We start from the raw sequence: 16,278 nt of genomic DNA, 5'->3' as shown, positions 1-16,278 counted from the left end.
GTCAGAAGTCTGAGGCTGGCAGGCACTGGGCAGGCAATGAGTTCTTTCCCTGTAAGTTGGGCACAAAAAGATCGGCATGGGAGCAGCCTCCTTTGAGACAGCTGCTCTGAGAGAATGCAATAAGCAGGGAGCAGCCAGAAAATCCTCCTAGCAGAGGGCGACTCGTGGGAGGAGTTCAGTTTGCCAAGTATTGTCATTTGTTGAGAGAAGGTGTGTGCTCAAGGAGGAGTTTTAACCTGGAGGATCATTAACTCTTTTAGTCAGCTGAGGAGCTGCGGTGGCTCGGCGAGTTGGAGTTCGTCCTGGAAGCGTCTGCCCGGCAAGGTCAGGGAGGAGGCGTGGAATAACTTTTTCATGGGACACTTTGAGAAGGGCCAGCACGCTCTGCTCAATGAAGGAGAAGAGAATGAGATGGTAAGATTCTAGCCACATTCCCTTCTTCCCATCCCACTTCTCAGCCTGCGAGACACACACACACACACACATACACACACACACACGCACACACGCACGCACGCACGCACACGCGCATGCACGCATCACACACACACAGACTTCTCCAAAATTTCACTCTGGTATTACATGAGAAAAGGTCATGTTTGAGAAATCTCTCTATCCTGTAAATATAACGTCTGACAGCAGAAATTTGCTAGAATGAAAACATCGTATTCATCTTGTCGAGAACGTTTTCTTGTTAAAGAAAACAGAGAGGGAGAGAAGCACACGCACTTTATGATTCTTGTTTGAGCCTCATTGGTATAGCCGGTTCTGTTCAAAACACCTAACAATTTTAGGGAATCCCCAATGTGACAATTTTAGGAAATCCCTAATGTGACAATTTTAGGAAATCCCTAATGTGACAATTTTAGGAAATCCCCTAATGTGAGGAGCGTGTATTCCCTGAGAGGGAGAAGCAGGAGTTCAGCAGGGAAGCAGAGGCGCAGCTGGGCCTTTGACCTTCTCTTCTCACATGTCTTGTTCACCGAGTCTGTTGGACAGGGAAGACATGCAATATTAACAATTACCAGCCTACACACATTTCTGTTTTCTTCTAGAATTTTACTTTTGTGGCTTCCTCATTATAGAGATTGGTTACAGAAAACTTTCGGTAGTTCAGTATCTCCTTGATTTTAGATGTGCTTCTATCTTGAGAACTATAGGAAAATCAAAGATGACTTGCATGCTCAGGGTGAATTTAAAACCGTGTTTCTCAATTACAATGTAATCGAGAGAGTTAGAAATGTGTACATCTGTTTAATAAGGTCTTTCTGCTAATTGTGTAAGCATAGTCTTTTATGCCAGTAATGATGTAATTAAAATGTTAAAATGTGATGCTCTCATTCAATAACAGCATTTCGTCTTCCTGGAATTAATGTGTAAATAACAAACCTGAAAGATATTTACTTAAAATGTTTTCTTGGTTAATTGCTTTAGCCCTGACTATTACATTCTTTGTTCCTAAACTGGTCTTTCAAGTCTAATCTGCTTACCTGTTCCTATAGCAACAACATTTTTTGGACTTTCAAGAGTAGATCCCTTCTGCTATCAAAGCTGAAAAAATTATAAAGAAGTAAAAGGCACATTAATTCAGGTGCCTTTCTTAACCATATCCTTTACTTCATTCAGATTTGATTGCCAAATGAATTGCCTTCAGCCCCTCCACAGATGTCACCAGAAATGGCTTGCTAGCCCACATCGGATATCATCTTTGTTTCTTTAAAGAGTTTTCTTTAGGAAGTGAATATTTCATTACTCTCGATATTAAGTTGAAAAGTTTATCTTCATCTTGGATACTCTTCACCAGAAGGTAGGGGCTCCTTCCTCTGAAACGTTTTTTTTCTCTCTCTCTCATTTAGAAATACACTCACTCTTTTCTAGTACACCCCTTTCTGCTCTCGGACAATTTGTCTTTCAAGTGTCAATAAGAATCATTGATTTTCCAGAAAACATTCATGGTTGTAGGGAAACTGTTACCTCTTCCCTAGCATACATATTCCACCAGAGCAATTTAGTTAACAGTTCATCTTCATAACGGCACCATCAGATGCATGGAGAAGTCCATCTAGTTTTGTATGCAGCTGAAAGCCCAGTTTGGAGAGGGCCTTTAATATGGAAAGGGACACTGTGTTTTCCGGTAGGCAGTCATTTGGCCAGTAGTCTCAGCAGAGGTGCAGCAATTAGTATGCACTCCTGAGCTCTCCATCCTCTTCTGCCTACAGAAACCTGGCCACCTGCCTGTTGCTGTGTCTGACACTCTGTTCCTTTTTAACTTACTCCTCCATCCCTTGCCCAGAGCAGTAAACTTTAAAAATTATCAAGCTATATATATATTCTACATATTTTGTAGTGATTTTTAGTGTACACAGCATTTTCTTGGCCACTAGCTAATTTAGTTTTCCTCACAACCCTATGAGGTAGATGCTGTGATTCTTACTTTAAAGATGAGGAAATTGATGCACACAGACTTGCCCTAAGGTTGCATCAACCAGTAAGTCCAGGAGCTGAGGCACCACACAGGTTAGTTTAAGTTGACAGCTCTTCTGTCTCTGGACCTGAATGAACATAGCCCACTGATACCTTTTCCGGTTCTTCCGGAGAACATTCCACTCTTAACAGAACACATTCCCTTCCTTCATAAAACAAAGCTAAGGAGAACATCAACATCCAGTCTTCTTAGATTCCCCAGGATCTGTTCTGTTATAGATAATTTGAGTTTCTTTTTTCTTCTAGATAATTCAAGTATCTTATATAAGTCTGTCTCCTCTGACTTCCAAGTCCAGAAATGTGTCACACCAAAGTGTTTAGTTTCGTGCTTTATAATATAATTTACTTGAACCTTTGCAAATGTAATTTCTCTTGTGGTAGAAATTACTTCAAATTTCAAGAGAAAACAAGATGCTAGGGTTTAGACATCATGTCAAATAAAGAAGAAGAATGTTCTGAGGCCTAAAGATGCCTGGGATTATCTTCCATTTTAGAGTTAAAAAACCAAAAACAGGCTGGGCATGGTGGCTTGTGCCTGTAATCCCAGCACTTTGGGAGGCCAAGGTGGGCGGATCACGAGGTCAAGAGATTGAGACCATCCCGGCCAGCATGGTGAAACCCCATTTCTACTAAAAATACAAACATTAGCTGGGCAGGGTGGCGGGCGCCTGTAGTCCCAGCTACTTGGGAGGCTGAGGCAGGAAATGGCGTGAACCTGGGAGGCGGAGGTTGCAGTGAACCAAGATCGCACCACTGCACTCCAGCCTGGGCGGCAGAGCAAGACTCTGTCTCAGAAATAAGTAAATAGATAAAAATAAATAAACAAATAACAAACCAAAAGCAAACAGGAACTGAAGAGCAACCCTAGGTGACCTGAAAGTAATATCTTTAACTGCGAAATGAGACAGGAGCCAAAGGAAGAAAGAAGCTTTTGGAGGGAGAAGGAAGGAAAGGTGAGAAAGTGGCCTTCAGGGAAGGTTCACCTAAATGACTGCCTCAGAAAGGCTTCCCGGAGGAAACTCCCCGAGAGCACTGGGCCAGGACGGGAAGCCTGGCTTTCACCGGCCTTGGGCTAGCCGCTTGCCTGCTCTAGCGTCGGTTTTTATACCTGTAAAATAGGACTGGTCCTTCTTACCCCTACCAGACTCACAGAGCTGTCATGAAGATCAGTGGAGATAATCCATATGAACATGTTTTGAGAAGTATACAGTTCTGGCGAAGTGTGAGCTGCTACCATCTAAATAAAGGTAGGAAGAGCCAGGGGCTTAGCAATTAACCAATTGAATAAATACTATCCCACAAAAATGAGGTCATCTCTTGCCATTCAGTTATACCAAAAGGAATATGTACTTTTTTTTTTCTTTTTTTTTAGATGGAGTCTTGCTCTGTTGCCAGGCTGGAGTGCAGTGGCGTGATCTCGGCTCACTGCAACCTCTGCCTCCCGCGTTCAAGTGATTCTCCTGCTTCAGCCTCCAGAGTAGCTGGGACTACAGCTGCATGCCACCATGCCTGGCTAATTTTTTGTGTTTTTAGTAGAGATGGTGTTTCACTGTGTTGGCCAGGATGATCTTAATCTCTTGACCTTGTGATCCACCTGCCTCAGCCTCCCACAGTGCTAGGATTATGGGCATGAGCCACAGCACCTGGCCAGGAATATGTACTTTTATTCATAGGCCATAGAGACCACTTATAAATGGAGAGGAGCTGGGTTATCTTCTACTTACCTTGTGCATACTTTGGGAAAACACCTACCTTTTTCACCTTCCTTATTTGTAAAGTGAGAGTATGAGAATGCCTGGGAGCACAAATCTCTTTGAGTCCTGATGTTTTGTATTTCTATTTTGAAGGAATTTAGAACCATTTCCTTATACCATGACTGAACAAAGGTATCATGGCTTAATTGACTCTAACATTGCTCTTTAGTTACACCTTAACACAATCAATCATTTTGGGGAAGTGTTTTGTTCCAGTGAGACTTAAAAAGTAAAGTTCCCTGATATTTTTCTCTAGGCCTTAAGAAGTAAGACAAAAAATAAAAAATAAAAACCTTTGAATTCTTTTCTGATTATAAAGGTAACATATGTTTATTGTAAGAATATTGAAATGACAAATAAGGATCTAAAGAATGAAGTAAATATGCTTCATGAGTTTACCACCAGACGTGTCAATAAAAAATGCAGGCTGGGCACTGTGGCTCACGCCTGTAATGCCAGCACTTTGGGAGGCTGAGGCGTGCAGATTGCTTGAGCCCAGAAGTTCCAGACCAGCCTGGGCAACATAGTGAAACCCTGTTTGTAAAAATACAAAAAAATTATCTGGGTGTGGTGGTATGCACCTGTAGTCCCAGCTACTTGAGAGGCTCAGGTGGGAAGCTCACGTTGGTCCAGGAGGTTGAGGCTGCAGTGAGCTGAGATCGAATCAGTGCACTCCAGCCTGGGGGATAGAGTGAGACTCTGTCTCAAAAAAAAAAAAAAATACATAAAATTCACCACTTTCTAACTATTTTGCTCTCTCTTCATACTTATCTATGCTTTTGAGATTATTTGCACCTAATTTATCTGTATCATGGAAATACGAGGTAGTGGTATTACACAGCATGGTGCAACTGTATTTCTTCCCATTTCTTCCCAACTCCTAATTCAGCGACATCACACTGGTATCTTGAAATAAATAATGTTGGTGGTGTTTATGCCACAGAAATCTGTGAATACTACAACGGGACTTCCACCCTGCCTCACCTGAAGGCCGGTTGTTAAATATTTACCAGCACATCACTGAACATATTAATGCCTCATAATCTCCCTTTCCCCCCCTACATGTTGAAAAACAGTACGAATGTTGTTTTTGGATATCATCCGTTTGTTTGCATCATGGCAAAACAAAATTATTCTATTGATTTAAAAATTCTTAAAAATATACATATACTTAGAAATATGTATCTTTTTAATGCTAGTTTTTTTTTTGGAGAAAGGGTCTCTGTCTGGGTTGGAGTGCAATGGTGTGATCATAGCTCACCACACCCTCAACCTCCCAGGCACAGGTGACCCTACCACATCAGCCTCCTGAGTAGCTGGGACCACGGGCACATGCCACCACGCCTGGCTAATTTTCTAGTATTTTATGTAGAGACGGGGTTTCACCATGTTGCCCAGACTGGTCTCAAACTCCTGGACCCAAGAGATCCACCTGCCTTGGCCTCCCAGAGTGCTGGAATTACAAGCATGAGCATCCACACCTGGCCAATATGTATTTTTTAAATGGAGTGATTCTATCTCTACTTTAAAAAAAGCTAGGCTTTCCATTATACTTACAAATGCATTATGGATCGATCGATCGATCTATCTCTCTATCTATCTGTCTGTCTACCTCTATATATTTGATAATTATAGCGTCACAAGACTATTTCAATGTTCAAGTTGTATTTGGATGAATTGTGCTGTATTAGCAGGTTTCCCATGTTGCACGTGTATTATTTCTAATTTTTTTTGGCTGACATAAACAACTTTGTACTTGGATTTTTATTTATTTTTCAGATTATTTCCTTAAGATAAAGGCCTAGAATTATTACTACTGACTCAAAGGGGGCATGCATTTTAAATTTGGATTAACACATCATGCCAAATTACCCTTCAGAAGTTGTAGTTGTACCAATTTATACTCGGACCAGCAATCTTTTTTGAGAATACTTGCTTTCTCTTCCATTCATGCCAACATTGAAAATTATCAGTCTTTTTAACTTTGGCTCATTCAGTATACAAAATTGATATTCTGTGGTTGTTTTATTTTTACATTTCCTTGATTTGAAGTTGAACACATCTTTCTATGTTTATTGGCATTTATATGTTTTCAAGTAGAATCTCTTAATTTTGTAACTGGTATTATACCAGCCAGTAGTGGGTAACTAAAAACCAGTAGTGGAAAAGCACGATAAACTCTTTGTGGACTTCCACGTCATTTCGGAGAACCTAGCAATGGGCACGTAATGTGGCAGCAGGGTGGTGTGTGGTCGTTGCCACATTGGAAGTCCTGTCATGCCTTCAGCAGGAGCTAGGAACATTTTTTTCCACCAATTACTTGGCTCACTTTGGTAGCTGATGTTCGTCTTTTCTTCTCTAACACCCGGGAGCAAAAGCACCTCCCCCACCTCAATAGCCACTTGTTTATTATGCTCCATGAGCACCTCTGAGTCAGTTGCCAATGTTAACTAGTGAACCCACAGATTTCATAGTGGGGGAATTGTGTTCAGGCTGAGACATTTTGTCATTTGAAATGTTCGGGAAGCTGGGCCACTGGCCAAGTCTAATGTCTTTATTCTCGATTCATTGCTGCAGAACTCCCATGAAGTCAACTCATCTTCGATATAAATTTTAGAGGAGTGAAATTTAATTGCTTCTTGAAGACAGGGACCCTGCTCAATTCACATTTTCTTGGCTTCTCCCTTCCCCTTCCCATTCCACCCAGAATTTAACACAGTACCTGGCACAAAAACTCAGGGCATGATAGCATAATTGCAAGCTCTATTAACTACAATTTTGCATTCTGAGAACAGGGACGCAGCAGGGCTCAAAAGTAGGAGTGGTTTGAGTAATTTAAAAATAAACCCAGAAAATGTTATGTTATTTATTTGGAGTGGTCAATGGTCAGTAGTCTCAGGATTTTATCAATTAGTTCCCCTCTCCTCCAAGAATAACAAAAGCTTATTCTTCAGAGTTAATTAGCCATACTATACTATTTTTCTGTAAGATACTTTATCTTTTCATCCATTCATGTATAAACTCAATGAATATTTAAGAAACCTCTACTTTTTGCCAGGAGTCCTCTGTGCTAACCAAGGAGGAGTTTGAAAGAATAGCAAATAGCTTCTGTTTTCAAGCAGCTCACAATCGGGTGGCAGTGCTGAGTACATAATTTGCACGACTCAGTGCAAAGTGAAAATGAGGTGTCCCTTGTTGAACAATTATTAAGAATTTCAGGATGGTGATAACAGAGCATTAAGCCAAGTGTAGGGACCTTCTGAGTGTAGGGCCCAGTGTGACCGCACAGATTGTGTACCCATGAACCGTATAGGGTCCTTAGGCCCATGGAAGACAGAGCACAGGGCACAGGAACTTGAGTTGGCACTTTGGTGAGAGAGTTGGTCATTTGCTGATGGATCCAGAAGAGATTCATTTTGGGTGCCCATTTCAAGGCTTTGTGAAGACTAGACAGAGTAGGTTGACTTGACAAATCGGCCCATAGCTACTTCTGAGTGCCCTTCATAGAAACCTTGGTAAGCTGCCTGAAACCACAGGCTGGGTAGAGTTGAAAGGCAGCTCAGAACACCTTCTCCTCAACTTTTCCCTCAGCCTAAGGCTATTCTTGTGGACAATGAGTACAGCTGTACCAAAAATGGCCCCTCAGAAAAAGAACAGAGAGGAGGCCCAAATGTCCTGAATGCTTTCCAGAGAACTATAATGTCCTCAGGCCAGGACACACTGATTTCAGTGGGTACACACGCGGAGCCCTGGCTGAAACTGTAATCACTTCAGCATGTCCAGAATCTGTTGCCTTCTTGGGGGAACTATGGCTGAAGGATTTTGAAACTCTGGTACTTGAGTTTCAGAATCAGTACTTAGAAGATAATATTGTGAAAAATGATTCATGTTTTGAGGCCAGTTCTAAAACAAAACTATCCAAGAATTAAGTTTGGGTAGATGGAGAGATCTGAGGCTGTATCTTATTTCATGTTTATATTTAACATGTCACATTGACTTTGATATATTTCTGATGAGATGAATTGAAAAATGTGCGCATATAAGAGTTTCTCTCTTCTCTCCTGACTCAAGTGGGTTGTTAACCTCAATCTTACAAAAGGAGGCCCTGAGAAACTATATAATTTACCAAAATCTGGCATCTAAGAAGCAACAAAAACAGAACTTAAGCATAGGCAGATTGACTTCAAGCCTTCTGCTCATAACTCAGTGTACTTAGCCTGTTATTACCAGTACAAGTAGTACTGCTGTATAAGCCCCACACAGTGCTTATTAGTTTAGCAGTTATTTTATACTTTGGGCTTATTTTGAATTGTGAGAAACAAAACCTCCAGATCCCTTTTTGTACAAGTCTTAAACCTGTGATCTTTTGGGCTTAGAAGTGATTTGGATCACAGGTGTTGAAATCAAATCATCTGAGTACTCCTTTAGTTTTTAGTCATCTGTACATTCCTGTATTGCAGAAGTGGTCTCTCTTTGTGCTCCTGTTTCTCTCCCAGTGATATCCTCCTGGGCTTACGACTCAGTGCTAGGCTTGTAGTAGAGGTAGACAGCGTTATCTGTTGCGCTTGTCCAGACTTAGCCTCTGGCAATCCCTTTGTATCTTAGCTTCAGGGAGTAGTGCTTTGTCAATATTCGTATTCTCCCTCTCTGTGGCAGCCAAATCTGTCTTATACTTGTAGTTTTCTTAGGTGAGAGTTTCTTGCTTCTCCACTAGCTATTAATTGCATTTAATTTTAATGTAGAATCCTGGTTTCAGAATAGTCAATGGTAAAAGTTTTTGCCTTTATCCTTCATCCAGCTTCAATTGATTTTTGCTTGTGTCCTGGCAGATGGTTTCTTACTTAGAAGTAATTGGCCTTTGTCAATTACTAGCTCATTCCAGAAGCTTAAATAGTAGGAGAGAAGAGTCCAGAGAAGTAAGAGGGAAGTTGAGCCTGTCTCCTGGAGCCATTAGTCACCTCCTTCAGACCTGTGCTGCCAAAGGGAGCTCTCTCTGATGTCCTCCTCTGTCCCCAGTCTGTCTGATGAACACCAACCGATGCTTGGGAAGAAGAGTTCCTGAGTGGATGCCAGCCTCTTTCTGAGTCTCAGACCTTTAGATATTCCAGCTAAACTGATGCTGTAGTGCAAACTTGTACTTTATAAATTTGTTTAAATTTTAGCTCATTTCTTCTTATCACTCGTATGGCCAACATCACTTTCTCTCATGAGATGCAAAAGGTAAGAACATTGTTTTAACCTGTTTCTTTTTGGAAGAACTTGTTGTTTGGAATTTGGTTTATTTACTTGATTTCCTTGAAACCTTAGCTATCTGTTGAGTTCAAGAAAATTTATGACTTTGTGGGTTATCTCTATTTTTTCCTGGTTGTTAGTGGGAGTGATGTTCTTTGTAGCATTCTACATTCAGAAGCAAAAATCCTCAAGAGAGACCTTTGAAAATCAGATAAACTATGTGTTAATGATTGTCCTAACCAGTTGGTTAAGATCGGCTATCAAAAGACTATATGAGGTTGGTTTGGCAAGACTAGTTTAGTGTTGCTTACTTACTCTTAGTGATTTCTGCATTCTTTTCCATGTGCCCATTTGCCAATGGGGTTGTTTGTTTCTTGTAAAAGTTCAAGTTCCTTATAGTTTCCGGATATTAGACCTCTGTCAGATGGACTGCAGAAATTTTCATTCAGTCTGTAAATTATCTGTTCACTCTGATGATAGTTTCTTTTGTTGTGCAGAAGCTCTTTAGCTTAATTAGATCCCATTTATGAATTTTTGTTTCTGTTGCAATTGCTTTTGAAGTTTTTGTCATGAAATCTTTGCCTGTGCCTATGTTTTGAATGGTATTGCCTAGATTTTCTTCTGGATTTTGTTTTGTTTTGTTTTGTTTTGTTTTTTGAGTTGGAGTCTCGCTCTGTCGCCCAGGCTGGAGTGCAGCAGCGTGATCTCGGCTCACTACAAGCTCTGCCTCCTGGGTTCACGCCATTCTCCTGCCTCAGCCTCCCCAGTAGCTGGGACTACAGGCACCCTCCACCATGCCTGGCTAATTTTTGTTGTATTTTTTAGTAGAGACAGGGTTTCACCGTGTTAGCCAGGATGGTCTTGATCTCCTGACCTTCTGATCCGCCCGCCTCAGCCTCCCAAAGTGCTGGGATTACAGGCGTGAGCCACTGCGCCCAGCCTCTTCTAGATTTTTTATAGTTTTGGGTTTTACATTTAAGTCTTTAATCCATATTGAGTTAATTTTTGTATAAGGTGTAAGGACAGGGTCCAGTTTCAATTTTCTCCTTATGGCTAGCCAGTTTTCCCAGCACCATTTATTAAATAGGGAATCCCTTCCCCGTTGCTTGTTTTTGTCAGGTTTGTCAAAGATCAGGTGGACGTAGATGTGTGGTGTACTTTCTGAGATCTCTATTCTGTTTCATCGGTCTGTGTGTCTGCTTTTGTACCAGTACCATGCTGTTCTGGTTACTGTAGACTTGTAGTATAGTTTGAAGTCAGGTAGCCTGATGCCTCCAGCTTTCTTCTTTTTGCTTAGAATTGTCTTGGCTATGTGGACTCTTTTTTTTTTTTTTTTTTTGGTACCATATGAATTTTAAAGTAGTTTTTTTCTAACTCTATGAAGAATGTCAATGGCAGTTTAATGGGAATAGCATTGAATCTATAAATTACTTTGGGCGGTATGGCCATTTTCACGATATTGATTCTTCCTATCCATGAGCATGGAATGTTTTTCCATTTGTTTGTGTCCTCTCTTATTTCCTCGAGCAGAGTTTTGTATTTCTCCTTGAAGAGATTCTTCAGTTCCCTTGTTAGCTGTATTCCTAAGTATTTTATTCTCTTTGTAGCAGTTGTGAATGGGAGTTTGTGATTTGGCTTTCTGCATGTCTACTGTTGGTGTATAGGAATGCTTTTGATTTTTGCACATTGATTTTGTATCCTGAGAATTTGCTGAAGTTGTTTATTAGGTTAAGAAGCTTTTGGGCTGAGATGATGGTTTTTTCTAGATATAGGATCATGCCATCTGCAAGCAGAGACAGTTTGACTTCCTCTTTTCCTATTTGAATACCCTTTATTTCTTTCTCTTGCCTGATTGCCATGGACAGAACTTTCAAGCTGGGTTTTATTGTTATACTTCACAAGGAGCCCTCTGATAACTCTAGGATTACACATCCCCAGGTACCACTTCAGTGGAAAAAGAACTTGCCTTTCTTTCAGTAGTCTTAGCCAAATACTCTTTCTTCTCACTGGCTCTGACTGAATCATTTTTGCTTTTTAAATTAATTTGTGTGGCCATTGGCATACTATGCTTGTTGTCACATGCTCTCTCCTAGAGTTTGGGTCAGAGTCAACTCTGCATGAAGCACATCAGCTGCAAATAGCGAAGGGTGTGGTTTGCCAGAAGAATATTGGGGTATTGGATACTGTTACTTGGAGTGAGAAAAATGGGGTGGGGTAGTCCAAACAAACAAACAAACAAACAGAATTTCCAATCTGATGGTCAATATATAATCGGTGAACTAACTGAAAAAATAGTGTTTAAAGTTTTCACGTCCCTGAAGGTGATTTTTTTTTTGTCAGAGATAATATCGCTGTGAAATAATCTGTGAGCAGGTTAATAATCTGTGATAATCACAGATAAATAATCTGTGAACAGATAATATCTTTGTAAAATAATCTGTAAGCAGGTAGAAAAAGGCTTTTCAAAAAACATATTTTTTATTTTAAAAGTGAAACATGTTCAATGAATAAAATGTATAAAATATAGAAAATTATAACGTAAAAGAAGAATCACAATGATGCCGTCACCCGCGGCAAATACCATTAGTATTTTGCTTGATATATTTACCTTCCAGTCTTATTTTGTTTGTTTGTGTTCCACCTTTTTTTCAATTAAATTTAACATCATACTGCATGATTTTATGTTGTTTCTCTTCATATGTAATTACGTATATTTCCCTCGTTATTAAAATACTTAATAAACTTTCTTTTAATGGCTATATAATAGTATTTAATAATTGACCTACTGATATACATTGATTGCCTCCTATCTGGCATTACTAGTAATATTGCAGCGAATATTTCTGTGTATAAATCTTGTCTTGTGTTTTGTATAAGCTAGAAGGGTTTTGTTTGTTTGTTTTGGCAGAGAGCCTTAGTGACCTAAAATCCTACCCTTTGGAGGTCTACACATTTGTGAGGCCAGTTCGGCTTTCAATACTCCTCTCAGGAGTAAAGATCTAAGGTGGAGCTCATCTCTTCATTAGTGGCTTAGTTGTCATGAGGGATGTGGTTTTGAGGCATAGAATTGCCACATTTGCCATTCACCATCACAGAGAAGTATGAGGAAGAACCATGTGACAGACAAGTCATGAAGCCTCTCTTTGTTCAAGGAATTTCCAAGAAAGGCAGTATGTTCATTTAAAGGATCAATTCTGACCAAGCAGAACATGTTACAGGGTGAGTAGGGCTCTAGCAGCAAACTGCGGGGCTTCATATTTCATTTCAGAAATTTCCCATGTACGTTCTCCCTGCTGTTCCTACTCTGTGAGGAATAAAGAAAAGTGAAAATTCCTCTTACCTTGGTGTCGAATTCTATCTTCTGTGGTCACAATTGTAATACTCGTTCTTTAATAAAAGCTTGATTGTGGAGGCTTTCAACCTTATGGGGAGATAAATCCAATTATCTTCCTTCTGAACTTTTATACAAGGTCTCAGTGCAGGAAAAAAATTAATTTTGAGTTTTAACAACATTGAAATAATTGCCCACAGAGTGTCCATGTATAAAGTAAGTGGCCAACTGAAAATAGCAAAAGAATATGCAAATATGCCTAATAATAATAGTTAACATTTATTGACTAATTACTAGGTCCTATACCCATTGCTAAGCATTTTCATGTGATACTTTATTTTCAATTCACAATAACCCCATTAGGTAGGCACGATCAGCACAGGTGCAAAGACTAACTGTTTCTGTTGTGTTCCATGGTGAGTAGGTATCTCCAAAGGCTCGGGGTGCTGAGAGGCTAAAGAAAGAAGCTGACAAATCCGGTTTCTCAGAAAGAAACATTTAATAGAGACTTAGGCACAGAAGCGATGTCTTAGGCAGCTGTGAGGTGGTGGATTCTTGAGCCCTCCAGAAAGCATTCTTTCTCCAGCCAGGTTTTAGGGTAGAGCATGTATCCTGTCTCAAACCCTCTTGTGAAACTCATGGCCACTGGGAAAGTTAGATAAGCATCTTCATGAGAAGTTGTCCATGCCACAGGCATAGTTTCTTGACCTTGCTGCAGGAACGCCTTGGGAGATAGGAGTGAAACATTGGCCATTGTGGTAGTTTTGCTTCAAGATGGTGTTACTCTTGCCATGAACAGGTCGTTTTTCTGCATGTTGTTTCTTGATGGCAGAGGTCTGCAAACTATGGCCCGTGGGGAAATATGGCCCACTGACTGTTTTTGTAAACTTTCGTTGAAAAATAGCCACCTGTGGCTGGGCATGATGGCTCACGGCTGTAATCCCAGCACCTTGGGAGGCCGAGGTGGGTGGATCACCTGAGGTTGGGAGTTCGAGACTAGCCTGACCAACATGGAGAAGCCCTGTCTCTACTAAAAATACAAAATTAGCTGGGCGTGGGGGCACATGCCTGTAATCCCAGCTCCTAGGGAGACTGAGGCAGGAGAATCGCTTGAACCTGGGAGGCAGAGGAGGCATTGCTCCAGCTTGGGGCACAAGACTGAAACTCCATCTCAAAAAAAAAAAAAAAAGAAAACAGAAAGAAAGAAAGAAAAACAGCCACCTGCATTTGTTTGCATATTGCTTCTGCCTGCTTTTGCAGCAGATCTGAGTAGTTGTGAGCGACAATATGGCCCACAAAGCTTAAACTATTTTCTATGGGGCACATTACAGAAAATATTGATTCCTGCTCATTTCCTTTTTGGTCTCATATTATTAATATTGTTATTATTGTTATTAACCTTTCCTTTATTGCCCCTGGTAAAATGTTACTTACTAGAATTGTCCAAGTGCTTTCATCCACAAGTGCTGAAAGGCCAATTTGTCAGTTTTTCCTTTTATGGATAGCACTTTTCATGTCTTTTGCGCCTAAGATGTTTTCAAGTCTAGGAACTCTTTGCCTAGCCATACGTCCTGAGATTTTCTCCAACATTTTTTCTTAAAGTTTTATGTTTTGTATTTAAATGTGTGATCCATTATGAGTTAATATGGAAGGACCTGAGCTGAAAGGACCTGGGCTGAGTGGCATTTAAGGATTTGCACAGGCTGTCAGTGAAGTCAATAGATATTTACAAGCTGCTATGGCCCTGTTTAAAGCCTAGTTTTTTTTTTTTTTAATGTGGATTCTTCCATTAACAATTAAGTTTGTGTGAGAAGCTTTCCCTTGCCTGCCCTCTGTTTTTTCCATCTCTAAAATAGATATAGATCTGTAGGATCTGTCCGATTTGGTTACCCACCTGTCTTCATTTTGAGGTCACATGGACCCTTACATAACCAGCATAAACATTTTTGTCCAGACCTGTAAGAAATTTCATTTGCTGGAAATAGTGCAGCCACTTATAACCAAGAGCCAGTGGATCCTTAGGCTTTCAAAAGTGTTGAATTTCAGATATGAAAAATCACTTGGAGATACCTACTCCAGCTCATTTATTTCTTAAAAAAGATATTTGGAGATCCATATGCAGTTGTAAGAAATAATACAGGGAGATTCTGAGTACGCTTTACCCAGTTTCCCCCATTGGCAATGTCTTGTAAAACTATAATACAATATCACAATTAGGATAGTGACATTGATACAGTCAAGACACAGAATGTTTCTATCACCACGAGGAAACTTCATTTTGTTTTTTTTATAGCTACATCTCTTTCCTTCCCACCTGTATCTCCTCCTTAAGCCCCAATAAACACGCATCTACTCTCTATTTCTATAATTTTGTTGTTTCAAGAATGTTGCATAAATGTAACTATATAGGAGGTAACCTTTAACATTGGCTTTTTCTTCCCCCAGCGTAATCCTTTGGAAATTGATCCATATTGTTTTGTGTATCAGTAGTTTGTTCGTTTTTATTCCTGGGTAGTATTCCATGGTGCTGTGGTGGATTTAACCATTCACTCACTGCAGGACATCTCAGCTGTTTCCAGGTGTGGTTGACAGACGTTTTCTCTCATTCAGTCGTTTTTCTTTTCCTCTTCTCAGCAGGCTCTTTTGCAAAGCAAAGTTTTAATTTTGACAAAGTCCAATTTGTCAGTTTTTCCTTTTATGGATAGCACTTTTCATGTCTTTTGCGCCTAAGATGTTTTCAAGTCTAGGAACTCTTTGCCTAGCCATACGTCCTGAGATTTTCTCCAACATTTTTTCTTAAAGTTTTATGTTTTATATTTAAATGTGCGATCCATTATGAGTTAATATTTGTGTAAGATATAAGACTTAGGTTGAGGGCATTTTTGCCTATGGATATCCAATTACTTGATCGCCATTTGTTGAAAATTCTATTTTTTCTTGCTTTTGCGTATGTGTCAAAAATCAGTTGGGTATATCTGTGTATGTCCGTTTCTCAGTTTTCTCTTCTATTCCATTAGTCTGTGTGCCCCTGCGGTACAGTCTTGATTATGGTACAGTTACATGATAAATATTGAAATCAGGTGGACTGATTGTTTTCACTTCATTATTTTTCAAAATTGTCTTAGCTATTATGGTTGATTGACTTTTTAATATAAATTTTAGCATTATCCTGTTTATATACAGAAAAATCTTACTGAGATTTTGATAGGTATTACATTGAATCTGGATATCAATTTGACAAAAATTAAAATCTTTACTATGTTGAGCTTTCCAAAGCATAAACATGGTATCTCTCTCTGTTTGTTTAGATCTTCCTTCATTTTTTTCATAAGCCTTTTATAGTTTTTGCCATATGAGTTCTCTAGGTGTTTTGTTAAATTTACATGTATTTCATTTCTTTTGAGTGATTGTAGTCATATTTTTAATTTCAGTACCCATATGTTTACTACAAGGATATAGAAACACAACTAATTTTTG

At 39.8% G+C, this 16,278-nt stretch overlaps 1 long non-coding RNA gene across 1 annotated transcript; it reads left to right on the top strand.

Annotated features, from left to right (window-relative positions):
* The first annotated feature begins 290 nt into the window (after window positions 1-290).
* Window positions 291-14,005, top strand: LOC116464120 (uncharacterized). Its single transcript, XR_009212168.1, has 2 exons — window positions 291-414; window positions 12,379-14,005. It is a non-coding gene; the product is annotated as an uncharacterized LOC116464120 (long non-coding RNA).
* Window positions 14,006-16,278: the final 2,273 nt, after the last annotated feature.

The sequence above is a fragment of the Hylobates moloch genome, unplaced genomic scaffold, assembly GCF_009828535.3.
Source record: "Hylobates moloch isolate HMO894 unplaced genomic scaffold, HMol_V3 SCAFFOLD_193, whole genome shotgun sequence".
In the NCBI taxonomy this organism is placed as follows: domain Eukaryota; kingdom Metazoa; phylum Chordata; class Mammalia; order Primates; family Hylobatidae; genus Hylobates; species Hylobates moloch.
Note: the sequence above shows the minus strand (reverse complement) of the source record. Positions and strands in the feature narration are given on the sequence as shown.